This window comes from Tamandua tetradactyla, chromosome 19 (assembly GCF_023851605.1).
Source record: "Tamandua tetradactyla isolate mTamTet1 chromosome 19, mTamTet1.pri, whole genome shotgun sequence".
Taxonomy (NCBI): Eukaryota; Metazoa; Chordata; class Mammalia; order Pilosa; family Myrmecophagidae; genus Tamandua; species Tamandua tetradactyla.
The window spans coordinates 41,585,284-41,599,988 of record NC_135345.1 but is presented as its reverse complement, the minus strand read 5'-3'; the positions used below and the strand labels follow the sequence as shown (position 1 = coordinate 41,599,988).

The following is a 14,705-nucleotide window of genomic DNA, read 5'->3' as shown; positions in this document are numbered from 1 at the left end:
AAAAGCATCACATTCCAAAAGAAGAAATAGTAACATTAAATGATAGAGGCAGGTAGAGCAATGAATTTTAGAGAAACATTACTAGATGGAGAAATTGGAAGGTCTTTTGATATAAACTTTTAATAAAATAAATGGTGGTTAAATAAAAGCTTATAAAAGTCCTTTTCTTAGGAGACAAGTTAGTAAGACTTCCTCTGCTTTATTTTTTAACCCTTCCCAGCTGTTTATCTCTGACATTATATGCTTATATTACTATTTATGAATGTATAAATTCTGGATATTCTATATCTACAACCTAACCTAAGAGATGAAAATTTAGTATGTTTAGGTTGCCCCCCTCCCAAACCTTACAATATAGATTTATCACTAAAATAGATTAAATCAATGACCAGTATTTATGGCCTTGCAAATGTTGTTCATGAAGAGCTATCTATATATCTTAACTTTATTTCCTCTCTTAAGATGGTCTATAGAATATCAGTTAAGAGTAACAGATGTGAAGCCATACTGGGGTTCAAACCCTGGATTTGTCACTTTCTAGCTGTGTTAAATTTGAGCAAGTGATTTAAATTTTCTGCCTGTTCCATCTGTAAAATAAGTACAAGACCTATATCACAGGGTTGTTATAAGGATTAAATGTTAATACATGTAAAAGTATGATACATAGTATATACTTCAGAAATGTTATAGTTTATTGTATAGTTTTATCTGCATTAATGTTTATAATTGTCTTCCTCTTAGGCCTTTCATTTGATCCATCCATGTAGGACAAGAACCAGGGGGCCCCCCATTCTCATGGACACAAAAAATGGAGTGATGTAATAAGGCATTTTTTTTCTCCATACTGGGTATTTTATCAAGTCATTTTTCAAGGATCCCTTCATCAAAGCTCTCTGTCTTGCTCTAAAACAGCCAGTCTCTTCCTGTGCTGTCATCATGGATGTTCTCCGCATCCTTCTCCTGGGTTAGATCCACTGTTTCTTTGACCTTGAGTATCTTTTCTACTTGAATATTCTCCATATTGCTACAGCATCTCTTAAGCAACTTCTTCAGACAGTAGAATAAGTAAAATTTCAGAATTTTTGAATGCAGAAAAATATATTGTTATTCTAACCTCATAAATGATTGACAGTTTGGGTTAAATTTTAGATCGAAAAAAATTTCATCATTTAAAAATTATTCCACTCTCTTCTAGAATGTTGAAGAATTTTTGAGAAATCTGATGGAATTCATTCTTGCTTATATCTTTCAAGAGGTGTTTAGGATCCCCTGTTCTGCCCAGTGCTTTAAAAGGTGTCAAAGATATGTAAGTCTTTTTTCATTGATTGTACAGGGTTGGTGGGTCTTTCAGTCTGGAAATTTGCATTCTTCAACTCTGAAATTGTCTTGTACATTTTTTAAACAATTTAGTCCCTCATCTTCCCTATTCTCTCTTTGTGAAGTTGAACTGTTTTTTGTTCTCTTTCTGGGATCAGTTTCTGGGTTGATCCTTTATATTTCTTGTCTTCTTGCTATTTCCCCCTGCCATTTTCCCCTCATCAATACTTCTACTTGCTAACTCTTCTATACATTTATTTATTCATTAATTTACTCAACAAATATTTATTGATGACTGACCTTTCTTACTATATTTTTCTATGTTCCAGGCAAGGTTCTGGGCATTAGAGATACAGCAATGAATAAGAATAATCCCAGTCCTCATGGAGAGTAAGTTGTTGGACAAAATTTAAAAGTGGGTTAACAGTAAGTGTCACAAAGAAAATTAAACAGGTAGGGGAGGGAAGATGAATTGAAGTGGAAGCTGTTTTTTGTTAAGTTGTCAGGGAAAGTCTGACATTTGAATAGCAACATGAATAAAATGATAGAGCAAGTCATGTGAGGATCTGGAGATAGAACATTCCAGGAAGTAGAACAGCTATTTAAAGGACTGAGGTTGCAACAAACCAGCTATGTTTGACAAACAGCAAGAAGCCAGTATAGAGTGAGCAGGGAGCTATGAAGGAATAAGGCCAGAGGGTATCAGGAGACCCTTATTTAGAGTATTGTGGTTATGGTAAAGAGCCTGGATTTTACTCTAAACTTAATTAAAAGCCATTTTGAGCAGGCAATTATCATTTAAAATAATAACATTCTGGCTGCTTTGTGGCAGATGGACTATGGGAGCTCAGTAGTGGAAATAGGTAGACACTATGAGTTGAAAAGTAAAGAAATAATAATAAAGCAAATGTGACAGTGGCTTGGTTAGCGAAGTAGCAGAGAGCAGTAAATGGAAATCAGAATCTGAATATATTTGGAAGTTTAATAAGAATAGCTGCCTAATTTGAGACATTAGGTAGAGAAAGAATTGAAGGATGATTATTGGGGTTTTCACCTGAGCAAGTTGAGAAATAATGGTAACACTCAATTGCCCAAGGAAAGGAGGGGGAAGTAACAGGTTTGGATGTGGAAGGGCAGCAAGGATTCTATAGATATGCTTGAAATGTCTAGGATAGTGGATCTGGAGGATGGATTCTGGAGGCAGACTTCATGCGCTCAATTTCGAGACTGGATGGGGCATGAGCCTATACAGGTTTCCTTTTTCCGTCTTTAAGACAAAGATATTATAGCATGTTTGTATGCTGAAGAAAAAATAGAGAAATTAACAATTCAAGAGAAAGAGATGGATTAACTGTAGGAGCAAACTCCTTGAATAGATGACTGAGAATGGAATCCATGCATGAGAGGACAGGGTGCTGGAGGAGTCCCTCCATTAGAATCAGAAGGAAGACAGAGTATATGACAATAGATGCAGGTAGGAAGATACATTTGATGCTGAGAAGATGTAGTGCTCTTTTTTCTATTTTCCAGTAATACGAGAAAATACTTCATTGGTTGTGAAGGATTGGATGGAATGATTGGAGATTTGACAAAAGTAGTTGTGAAATAGTCAGCTTAGAGAATGGAAGATTGAAGTGACTGGGGAGATATAGTTGGTGCTAAGGGCCATTTGAGAGTAGAGGTAATCAGTTTGCAGGGAGATGAGCCAGCATAACTGTTTTTCTCCAGCTAAATTCCTAAATGCAGGTACAGCCGTTGATTAGGTAGACACCCAAGAATATACAAGGAAGGCCATGAAGCAAGGGACAAGAGGATGATTACATGAAATGTAATGATGTGATGGCCCATGAAATCTAAACTGGGTGGAAATAGGATGGAAGAGGTGCACCTATCCCACCTCAGGAATGTGGGGTGTGGAATTACAAATAGCTATCAGATTTTTTAATCCAACAATATTAATAGTCACTTTAAATATAAATGGTCTAAACACACCAATTGAAAGATATAGATTGTCAGAGTGCATAAAAAGCAAGACGCAAATATATGCTCTTTTTTAAAAGAAACTCACTATGAAGATATAGATATGTCAAAAAGAAATAAAGATAAAAGGATGAAGAAACTATACCATGAGAACACTAGCTAAAATAAAGCTCGAATATCTATATTAATTTCAAAGTAGACTTCAAATTAAGACTACTATTAGAGCAAAACAGGGACATGCGAAAATGAAAAAGAAGTCAATTCATATAACAATCATAAATGTATATGCACCTGACATCTGAATTTCAAACTACATGAAGCAACAAATAATATATCTGAAAAGAAAAAATACAATCCACAATTTTAGTTAGAGGCTTCAACACTCCTAAGGATTTGATAGAACAGGTAGGCAGAAAATCAGTACGGACATAGATGACTTGAGCAACACTATCAACCAGTTTGACCTTTTTCACATCTGGAATATTCTATGCAACAAAGACAGATTATACATTGTTTCCAAGTGCACATGGCACACTAACCAAGATAGACCATATCCTGGGTCATAAAATAAGTCTTAACATATTAAAAATAATTTTAAAATCTTTAAAAATACATTCTCAAACCATAAGAGAAATAAATTATAAATCAATAACAGAACTATCTGGAAAATCCCCAAATATTTGTAAAGTAAGCAATATATTTCTAAATAACCAATGGGCAAAAAAGGAAGTCTCAAGGGGATTTAAAATATAATTTTATCTGAACAAGAAGTAAAATAAAATGTATCAAAATTTGTAAGACGCGACTAAAGCACTGCTTAGTGGGAACTTTATAGCATTAAATGCTTATATTCAAAAAAAAGATCTAAAATCAGTAATCTAGAGCCTCCACCTTAACTACAAAAAGAAAAGGAAATCAAATACAAAGCAAACAGAAAAGGTAGAATAAAGATCAAAGGAAAATTAATGATATTGAAAACAGAAAAATAGGGGGAAAAATGGCTGTTTCTATGATCAATGAGATTGATTAAACCAGTAATCAAGGAAAAAAAGGACACAAATTACCAGTACCCAGAATGAAAGAGGAGACATCACTACTTTCCCCACAGACATTAAAAGAACAGTAAGGAAGGGAGATGCAGATAAATGTTTCAGAAGAGAAGGTTACTTCTATCTGGCACAGGTGGACACTAGACTGGACTCTGAAGGACAGAATCATCAATTCATTAATGAAGGATGACTTGTGTTGAACAAAACAAGCTGGGTCAAGCATTTGAAGATGCTTTTGAAGTACTAAGGCAACATTCAACTGGAGATCTTCAGTACGCCCCGGATTACAAAATTTACCTGGCTTCCAGCAACCATTGCCCTCATGTCAGAGGAAATTCCAACTGCTATGGAATGCTGCCTATAGAGAAACCTGTCTGTAATTGGAGAACCATAATCAACAGTGCTGCAGGCTTTATTTTGAAGGAAATACTCATCAAACTCTACAGAATGCCACTGAAAACCAGTTAGTACAATCTGCTATCCTCCAGCAGAAGGGAGGAAAAGGCGGAAAGAAGCTCCAACTGTGTGAATACCTTCATGAGTCCCTGTGTAATCCCAAGATAGGGTCATGCATTCAGTGGGTGGACACACCTAAAGGTATATTTCAGTTTGTATCAAAAAGCAAAGAAAAACTTGCAGAACTTTGGGGAAATTGAAAATGCAACTGGAAAGCCATGACTTACCAGAAAATGGCCAGAGCACTGAGGAACTGTGGAAGAACTGAGGAAATCACCAAAATTTGGAGAAAGCTAACTTACCAGTTCAGTGAGGCCATTCTCTAAAGGCTCTCTCCATCTTATTTCTTTGGGAGAGATCTTCTACTCACATTTTGTTCAACCTAAACAAGAATGTCAAGGTTTAAATAACTGGAATGCAAATTATAATTATGCATGTGCCAATTACCATCAGTTAAATAACTCTGATTGCTAAATACAACCTTACGTATAATAGTTTTCTGGCATCAGAAATTCCTGCAAGCTTCAGAATTTTCCTTTTAAAGCAAGTATTGAAGAGGAAAAACAAATTTAAACGTTATTTTTATTAAAAACACACCGTCTGTACTAGCTTGGTGGGAAATTCTGTCTGTGAACAACTTTAAATGATCAAGCTCCATTTGAATGTATGTCCTTCATCTTACTACTTTCTATGCAACTAAATTCTTCTAGATTAACAGTGCCAGTACAGATTATTTATGTAGTTTTTGCCTGTCATGAACTCATGTGAAAAAAAAAATCACTTGAAAATTTATCTGATGGCTTTAATGAGAAAACAAAAAATGACTGCATATGATACAGTCTTTATGCCAAAATAGGTTCATGACTTTAAAAACTTTCATGGATATCCTCAACCTATATTTCCTCTGCACTTCCTCTCTTGGTCTGTGGAGCTAAAGAAGCAAGAGCCTAAGGGAAATGTCACTTTCCTAAATAATAAAACTCAGAAGCATGCCCCCCCTCCAAAAAAAAGAACAATAAGGGAAAGTGATAAACAACTCTATGCCCATAAATTTTACAACTTGGATGAATGGACAGTTGAAACAATACAAACTATGAAAACTCATTCAAGAAAAAAGAGATAACCCAGAACATCCTACATCTATTAAAGAATTTGAGTTTGTAGTTTAAAATCATAGAAAAAAGAAAACTGCAGGCCCAGGTAGTTTCCCATTTTTGCTTTGAAAAACAACAATGCTGAGATTATCCTTAACCACATTAAGGATGGATTCTAGCTTTCTAAGAAACAAGACTGCAACAGGCAAGTAAACAAGACCTGAACAGAGGGGACTACCTACATAAATAAACCCTTGAAAAAGTGTCAATCTCACTAAATCTTTAGCTTAAGAACAAATCCACATTATTTTTCACCTTCACATTAGTTTTTTTTTCTAAACAAAACAAACTTTATTGTGATAACCTATACAACAAAAAATTTGCGATTTTAACCACTTGCAACTATACAATTCAGTGGTGTTAATTACATTCACAATGTTTTGCTACCATCACAACTCATTACCAAAATTTTTCCATTACCCCACAGAGCAACTCTGTACATTAATATATTAAATTTAAAATTTGAAATTAACAGAAGAGCCTATAAAATATATATACATTTTCAATTAAAATAATATAACTAATGTCTATGTAACAACCTAGATTAAGGAATTTGGACTTTATCAATGCTTTAGAAAATTCCTGCAGCTTTCCTGCCTCTACAGTATCCTGCTAATATATCCTTTTTTACTCTCCCACAGAGGTAATACACAGTAGTGGCTTTTTTCTTTATAGCTTTGACTGTTTTTTAACTATCACATAAGTGGAATTATACTGTTTTTATTTTCCTTTGACTTGCCTTTTTTTTGGGAGGGGGGGCTCAAAATTATGTATTGTTAGATTAACCCATGAAGAAGTGTGTAGCTGTAGTTTGTCTGAATTCCTTGCTGAATAGTATTCCATCACATCAATATATGAAATTTAGATGTTTTAAATTGTTGGATTTTATAAACAATTATGTTCTCTATATACTTATGCATATCTCCTAATGCACATGTATGAAATTTTCAATGGGGTATGTACCTAGAGGTGAAATTGTTGGGTTGTCGGGAATGCTCATGTTACTAGGTACTACTAAAACATTTCCTAAAGAGATGCACCAATTTAGAGCCCACCAGCATTATATGAGAACTACTGCTACACATCTTACCAATATCTAACATTCTTAGACTTTTAAACTTATGTCAGTCTGAGTATGTCACTATTTCTTACTTTTATTTTGCATTTCCCTATTACAAATGAAGTTGAGAATCTATCAATGGTTATTGGCCATTTGCATTACCTTTATTGTGAAGAGGCTGTTTAAATCTAATTTCTTCTCCTGGGTTGTCTTTTTCTCTCATAAGAGTTCTTTTATATATATATAAAAGTTCTTTTATATATATATAAACTTTTTTAATTGTATAGTAAGTATAACATATATACAAAGCAAAGAAATTAAAAAGCAATAGTTTTCAAAGCATTCTTCAAAAAGTGGTTACAGGACAGATCCCAGAGTTTGTCATGGGCTACCATACGATCCCCTCATATTTTTCCTTCTAGCTGCTCCGGAATGTAGGAGGCTAGAGGGATTAAATCTCTTTTTTTTTAATCATCACAATCAAATTTTTTCCTTTTTTTTTTTTTTGTGAACAGTAACATATATACAATAAAGCTATAAATTTCAAAGGACAGCACCACAATTAGTTGTAGAACATATTCCAGACTTTGACATGGGTTACAATTTTAGGTTTTTACTTCTAGCTGCTCTAAAATACTGGAGACTAAAAGAAATATCCATTTAATGATTCAGCATTCATATGCATTTGTTAAGTCCTATCTTCTATGTATAATTCCACCATCACCGTTGATCTTTCCACACCTCTCTTTGGGGTTGTTTGGGCTATGGCAATTCTAAATTTTTCATATTGGAAGGTTCTGTCACTAATATGGGGTAGGAAAATGGAACTAGCTGATGTTCTGGAGAGGATGGGTTAGGTTTCAGGATTTATCTGGACCAGGGACCCATCTGAAGGTTGTAGGTTTCTGGAAAGTTACTCAAGTGCTTGGAACCCTTGTGGAATCTTATACATTGCCCTAGGTGCTTTTTTAGGATTGGCTAGAATGGTCCTGATTGGGGTTTGGCAGGTTATGATAGGCAACAAGGTCTACCTGAAGCCTGTGTAAGAGCAACCTCCAGAGTAGCCTCTCAACTCTATTTGAACTCTCTCTGCCACTGATACTTTATTAATTACACTTCTTTTCCCCCTTCTGGTCAGGACATAAATGTTGATGCCATGGTGCCAGGTCTGGATTCATCCCTGTGAGTCCTCTCCCACATCACCAGGGAGGCTTTCACTCCTGGATGCTTTACCCCACGTAGCGGGGAAGGCAATGATTTCATTTTCAGAGCTGGGCTTAGAGAGACTGAGGCTACATCTGAGAAACAACACAGGTCCTCCAGAAGTAACTCTTAAGCATGCCTATAGGTGGTCTAAGCTTCTATGTTACATACATAAGCTTACAAGAGTAAGCCTCATGATCAAGGGCATGGCCTATTTATTTGGGTATCCCTAAAGTTTGACACCATTAGGAGGTTCCCTAATGGTCAGGTTTAATACTTCCATATTCTTTCTCCTCTCCCTCAGGGGACTTTGCAAATATTTTTGATTATCTGCTTAATATACTCTAGGAAAGTTTCCAGACATTACAATAATCTATACAGGATTAAAGTATCTCTTTCTTATTCTGTGCTTCCTGTGTTTCAATTGTTCAAATGAGCTATACAGATAGGTTGAATTAGATTATACACTACAGAAATATTCAGTTCCAGATCAAATAAACCTTTCTTCCATTGTTCTCAAAGAGTATGTGTGATTCTAAAATATAGACACTGTCTTCCTTACCCTTGTGTTCTGAATTACTTTAACTGCAATCTGTTTGGCTTTGTTCTTATCTCTCAATGTATAAAACAGCCTCTCAAAATCCAGAAATAATAATCACCACTACAGATTTAAAGTTTCTGCTCTAAAAGCTTACAATCTGGGCCCCTGTTTTCTTATAAACATTTTCTAAAGGTGACCATACCATTGTTTTTTTTGTTTCTGGTTTATTTTGTCTCACCAAATGTCCTACATGTTCATTCACATCCTCGCATGCCTCACGACATCATTCCTTTTTGTAGAAGCACAACCTTCATTCCTAAGTATACACCATTGTTCCCCAATCTACTTCTCTGTCAGTGCATCCTTCAGCCACCTACATTCACTGGGCATCATATAGAGGGCCCAAAGTCCACAGTCCATCAACATTCTCAATTTAGGTAATTTCATTGTTCCCAAGAGACAGAAAACCAATAAACATACCCTCACCAAATAGGAAATCTAAATCTCCTCTTAACTCTTGTCCCTCATTATTTACCTCTGCTGTTGCTGTGGTAGTGCTGATGGTTTCCTTTTGAACATAGCTCATAGCATGCAATAACGGTTTTTCCCCTGTAACCTGGACTTAAACACTCTTTATACAAGTATCATATCTTTGAAGTAATTCCTATGAGAACTGATTCATATTTCTAGTGTGAGTCAGTGGGAGACGTAGGTCTATACAACCCCTTTCAATCTTGTTCATCTTCAATATGGTAATATTACTTCTAGAACCACTAGAGAATCATCTTCACTCCTATCTATTCCTTTACATTGGAGTTCAACCTCATTAGCTAATGATTCACCCATCTCTAGCTTCTATATATCTCTCAATCCCCTATATTCTGTATTATAAGCCTCTAATTATACCTTTAAGCTGGTCATAAAAGTGGAATTATACTGTATCTATCCTTTTGTGTCTAATTTCGCTCAGCATTATGTCCTCAAGGCTCATCCATCTTGTGATGTGCTTCAGGATGTCATTTTGTCTTACTGCTGCATACTCCATCGTATGAATAAACCACATTTTGTTGATCCATTCTTCTGTTGATGGGCATTTGGTTTGTTCCCATCTTTTGGCAATTGTGAATGCTGTTATGAACATCAGTGTGCAAATGTCTGTTTGTGTCATTGCTCTCATCTCTTCTGGGTATATACCAAGTAGTGCTATTGGTAGGTCACAGGACAACTTGAAATTTAGTTTCTAAAGGAACTGCCAAACAGTCTTCCAAAGTGGCTGCACCATTATACATTCCCACCAGCAGTACATAAGTGTCCCAGTTTCTCCACATCCTCTCCAACATTTATGGTTTCCTGTTTGTTTAATAGCAGCCATTCTTATAGGTGTGAGGTGGTACTTCATTGTAGTCTTGATCTGCATTTCCCTTATAGCCAATGAAAATGAGCATCTCTTCATGTGCTTTTGGGCCATCTGTATTTGCTCTTCAGAAAAATGCCTATTCATATCTTTAGCCCATTTTATAAATGGATTGTTTGTTCTTTTGTTGTTAAGTTGTATGATTTCTTCATATACACAGGAAATCAAACCTTTGTCTGATATGTGATTTGTAATTATTTTCTTCCATTGAGTTGGCTGCCTTTTCACCTTTTTGACAAAGTCTTTTGAGGTACAGAGGCATTTGATTTTGAGGAGTGCCCATTTATCTATTTTTTCTTTTGTTGCTTGTGCTTTGGGTGTAAAGTTTAGGAAGCTACCTCCTATTACTAGGTCTTGAAGATGTTTCCCTATATTTTCTTCTAGAAGCTTTATGGTGCTAGTTCTTATATTTAGGTGTCTGACCTACTTTGAGTTTTTTTTTTTAATTAATTAAAGAAAAAAAAGAAATTAACACAACATTTAGAAATCATTCCATTCTACATATGCAATCAGTAATTCTTAACATCATCACATAGATGCATGATCATCATTTCTTAGTACATTTGCATCGATTTAGGAAAAGAACTAGCAAAACAACAGAAAAAGATATAGAATGTTAATATAGAGAAAAAAATAAAAATAATAATAATAGTAAAAAAAAAAAGAAAAGGGAAAAGAAAAAAAGACACAAACAAACAAACAGACAAACAAACAAAAAAAACCTATAGCTCAGATGCAGCTTCATTCAGTGTTTTAACATGATTAATTTACAATTAGGTATTATTGTGCTGTCCATTTTTGAGTTTTTGTATCTAGTCCTGTTGCACAGTCTGTATCCCTTCAGCTCCAATTACCCATTATCTTACCCTGTTTCTAACTCCTGCTGGTCTCTGTTACCAATGACATATTTCAAGTTTATTCTCGAATGTTGGTTCACATCAGTGGGACCATACAGTATTTGTCCTTTAGTTTTTGGCTAGACTCACTCAGCATAATGTTCTCTAGGTCCATCCATGTTATTACATGCTTCATAAGTTTATTCTGTCTTAAAGCTGCATAATATTCCACCGTATGTATATACCACAGTTTGTTTAGCCACTCGTCTGTTGATAGACATTTTGGCTGTTTCCATCTCTTTGCAATTGTAAATAACGCTGCTATAAACATTGGTGTGCAAATGTCCGTTTGTGTCTTTGCCCTTAAGTCCTTTGAGTAGATACCTAGCAATGGTATTGCTGGGTCGTATGGCAATTCTATATTCAGTTTTTTGAGGAACCGCCAAACTGCCTCCCACAGTGGTTGCACCATTTGACATTCCCACCAACAGTGGATAAGTGTGCCTCTTTCTCCGCATCCTCTCCAGCACTTGTCATTTTCTGTTTTGTTGATAATGGCCATTCGGGTGGGTGTGAGATGATATCTCATTGTGGTTTTGATTTGCATTTCTCTAATCGCCAGGGACATTGAGCATCTCTTCGTGTGCCTTTTGGCCATTTGTATTTCCTCTTCTGAGAGGTGTCTGTTCAAGTCTTTTTCCCATTTTGTAATTGGGTTGGCTGTCTTTTTGTTGTTGAGTTGGACAATCTCTTTATAAATTCTGGATACTAGACCTTTATCTGATATGTCGTTTCCAAATATTGTCTCCCATTGTGTAGGCTGTCTTTCTACTTTCTTGATGAAGTTCTTTGATGCACACAAGTGTTTAATTTTGAGGAGCTCCCATTTATTTATTTCTTTCTTCAGTGCTCTTGCTTTAGGTTTAAGGTCCATAAAACCGCCTCCAATTGTAAGTTTCATAAGATATCTCCCTACATTTTCCTCTAACTGTTTTATGGTCTTAGACCTAATGTTTAGATCTTTGATCCATTTTGAGTTAACTTTTGTATAGGGTGTGAGATACGGGTCCTCTTTCATTCTTTTGCATATGGATATCCAGTTCTCTAGGCACCATTTATTGAAGAAACTGTTCTGTTCCAGGTGAGTTGGCTGACTGCTTTATCAAAGATCAAGTGTCCATAGATGAGAGGGTCTATATCTGAGCACTCTATTCGATTCCATTGGTCAATATATCTATCTTTATGCCAATACCATGCTGTTTTGACCACTGTGGCTTCATAATATGCCTTAAAGTCCAGCAGCGTGAGACCTCCAGCTTCGTTTTTTTTCCTCAAGATACTTTTAGCAATTTGGGGCACCCTGCCCTTCCAGATAAATTTGCTTATTGGTCTTTCTATTTCTGAAAAATAAGTTGTTGGCATTTTGATTGGTATTGCATTGAATCTGTAAATCAATTTAGGTAGGATTGACATCTTAACTATATTTAGTCTTCCAATCCATGAACACGGTATGCCCTTCCATCTATTTAGGTCTTCTGTGATTTCTTTTAACAGTTTTTTGTAGTTTTCTTTGTATAGGTTTTTTGTCTCTTTAGTTAAATTTATTCCTAGGTATTTTATTCTTTTAGTTGCAATTGTAAATGGGATTCGTTTCTTGATTTCCCCCTCAGCTTGTTCATTACTAGTGTATAGAAATGCTACAGATTTTTGAATGTTGATCTTGTAACCTGCTACTTTGCTGTACTCATTTATTAGCTCTAGTAATTTTGTTGTGGATTTTTCCGGGTTTTCTACGTATAGTATCATATCGTCTGCAAACAGTGACAGTTTTACTTTTTCCTTTCCAATTTTGATGCCTTGTATTTCTTTTTCTTGTCTAATTGCTCTGGCTAGAACCTCCAACACGATGTTGAATAATAGTGGTGATAATGGACATCCTTGTCTTGTTCCTGATCTTAGGGGGAAAGTTTTCAATTTTTCCCCATTGAGGATGATATTAGCTGTGGGTTTTCATATAGTCCCTCTATCATTTTAAGGAAGTTCCCTTGTATTCCTATCTTTTGAAGTGTTTTCAACAGGAAAGGATGTTGAATCTTGTCAAATGCCTTCTCTGCATCAATGGAGATGATCATGTGATTTTTCTGCTTTGATTTGTTGATATGGTGTATTACATTAATTGATTTTCTTATGTTGAACCATCCTTGCATACCTGGGATGAATCCTACTTGGTCATGATGTATAATTCTTTTAATGTGTTGCTGGATTCGATTTGCTAGAATTTTGTTGAGGATTTTTGCATCTATATTCATTAGAGAGATTGGTCTGTAGTTTTCTTTTTTTGTAATATCTTTGCCTGGTTTTGGTATGAGGGTGATGTTGGCTTCATAGAATGAATTAGGTAGCTTTCCCTCCGCTTCGATTTTTTTGAAGAGTTTGAGGAGAGTTGATACTAATTCTTTCTGGAATGTTTGATAGAATTCATATGTGAAGCTGTCTGGTCCTGGACTTTCCTTTTTAGGAAGCTTCTGAATGACTGATTCAATTTCTTTACTTGTGATTGGTTTGTTGAGGTCATCTATTTCTTCTTGATTCAAAGTTGGTTGTTCATGTCACTTTGAGTTAATTTTTGTGTAGGGTGTAAGATAGGGGTCCTCTTTCATTCTCTTGGCTACTGATATCCAGTTCTTCCATGCCCAATTGTTGAAAAGACTTTTTCGTCTCAGTTCAGAGGATTTGGGGGCCTTGTTAAAAATCAGTTGACCATAGATTTGATGGCATATTTCTGCACTCGATTTGATTCCATTGGTCAATGCTTCTGTCTTTGTGCCAGTACCATGCTGCTCTGACCACTATGGTATTATAATAGGTTTTAAAGTCAGGGAGTGTTAATTTTCCCATTTCATTCTTCTTTTTTAGGATGCTTTTTAGCTATGCAGGGTCTCTTTCCCTTCCAGATGAATTTGATAACTAGCTTTTCCAAATCTTCAAAGCAAGTTGTTGGAATTTTGACTGCTACTGTGTTGAATCTGTAGATCAACTTGTGGAAAATTGACATCTTAATTCTATTTAGCCTTCCTATCCATGAGCAGGAAATGTCTTTCCACCTATTTAGATCTACTTTGATTTCTGTGTACAAGTCCTTTATGTCCCCAGTTAAGTTCATTCCTAAGTATTTGATTCGTTTAGTTGCTATTTTGAATGGAACTTTTTCCTTAACTAACTTGTCAGCTAGCTTATTGCTTGTATAGAAATGTTACTGATTTTTGCACATTAATTTTATATCCTGCCACCTTGCTGCATTTGTTTATTAGCTCAAGTAACTTTGCTGCAGATTTCTTAGGATCTTCCAAGTATTGTATCGTCTCATCTGCAAATAATGAGAGTTTTACTTCTTCCTTTCCAATTTGGATGCCTTTTATTTATTTGTCCGGCCTGATTGCTCTAGCTAGAACTTCTAGCAGAATGTTGAATAACAGTGTTTACAGTGGGCATCCTTGTATTGTACCTGATCTTAGGGGGAAGACTTTCAGTCTCCATTGAGTACGATGCTCGCTATCGGTTTTTCATATATTCCCTTTAAAATATTAAGGTAGTTACCTTTGATTCCTATCTTTTGGAGCGTTTTTATCAGAAAAGGATGCTGAATTTTGTCGAATGTTTTTTTCAGCATCAATTAAGATGATCATGTGATTTTT

General features: G+C 35.5%; 1 pseudogene; it reads left to right on the top strand.

The window, feature by feature from the left end:
- Positions 1–4,385: 4,385 nt before the first annotated feature.
- Positions 4,386–5,548, top strand: LOC143663567 (transcription factor Spi-C pseudogene; annotated as a pseudogene).
- Positions 5,549–14,705: the final 9,157 nt, after the last annotated feature.